Source organism: Notothenia coriiceps, unplaced genomic scaffold, assembly GCF_000735185.1.
Source record: "Notothenia coriiceps isolate Sejong01 unplaced genomic scaffold, NC01 NC01_scaffold00001737, whole genome shotgun sequence".
NCBI lineage: Eukaryota > Metazoa > Chordata > Actinopteri > Perciformes > Nototheniidae > Notothenia > Notothenia coriiceps.
The window spans coordinates 47,932-49,316 of NW_011334438.1; positions in this window are offsets into that span (position 1 = coordinate 47,932).

Here is a 1,385-nt window from a genome sequence, read left to right on the forward strand (position 1 = left end):
CGTGTACGAATATGACTTTTACGTCGGCTCTCGGGATCTCAAGAGTGGGGAGGTGTGATTATCTGATAAGAAAGTCTGAATATAGGTTTGATTGCTGTCTAGGTACTTCATATTGTCGAAGGCATCTATCGTACTGAGGTCGCAGTTGTTGTCTATTCAGATGTACAGATGAGCAGAACTAACTAACGCTAGAATATAGATATATCACTGTCTTGGTATCGTGATGTTGGCGTGTCCGATGCTTAGTGTAGGCATGTTTCTATAGGGAACGGTAGTATCGTATCGATAGGGGTAATTCGGGGGAGTTGGCGTTTGAGCATCTTCTTGTTGGTTTTGTTGGTATTCTAAATATTGATTGTTGTTCGTGGGTTTACAGTGGTGTGTGTCGTTCGAATAGTCGAGGGTGGCCAACAAGCAGACAATTTGGCGTTGGGTAGACGCTTGGTAATGGTCGTGGACGTGGACGAGTGTCGTCGGACACATTGCAAGTACAGAGTGCATCAGTCTGGTTGGCCAANATTTACAGTACTGTACCTGTGCTGTTTGCATTTCTGTCTAATAAAATATTCAATCAATCAAACAGTAACATGTAGCTATCTTTTGAGACTGGATCATTCATTCCTTAACTGTATACTTCGATTTCTGTCTGTTAGTTTGAAAGTCTGAAAGATGTCAGGTAGACTCTTTGCTCTTGTCACATTTTCTTAACATTTTCTTAATAGATTGTAAAGTTTAAAGACCACATCTGAAAAACAACCCGATTCAGCTACATTACTTTACCACATAGTGTTATTTTTAGGTTTCCTAAACTTCTCCCATACAACGGACCTGACGAGCGTGACAAACTGAGTGAGGAGTTTCTGGACTACCTGTCCATGGACATTGCCATGCCCGAAGACCCAGCCACGTTCGACATTGAGAGCTTTTGGGGGAACATGGCATCAATGAAGAATAAGGTAAGAATTATTCTGCACCCTTTGAAATACCCATTGACGTAATCAACTTAATTCTATACAAAAATACTTGAGAGTAATTAGGCTTCCTATGTAAATTTTTCAAGGGTGACCGGTATGAGCAGATTTGGGAGGCTCTCTCATATTGCCAAGTTGGTGTTGGTACTTCCACATTCAAATGCTGAACGAGTGTTCTCTGTGGTGGGACTGAACAAAACCAAAACCCGAAACAGTTTGGCTCTTGATGGAACTCTATCATCCATCATGACTGTGAAGATGGCAAACCTTGAGCCACAGTGTTTCAAATGGGAGCCTCCTCCCTTTGTCATCAAGGCATCAAAATCTGCCACAAACACCTACAACATAAGACATGTAATGTAAACCAAAACACACAAACAAAGACATGCACTTTTATTTTTGTATAATATATAT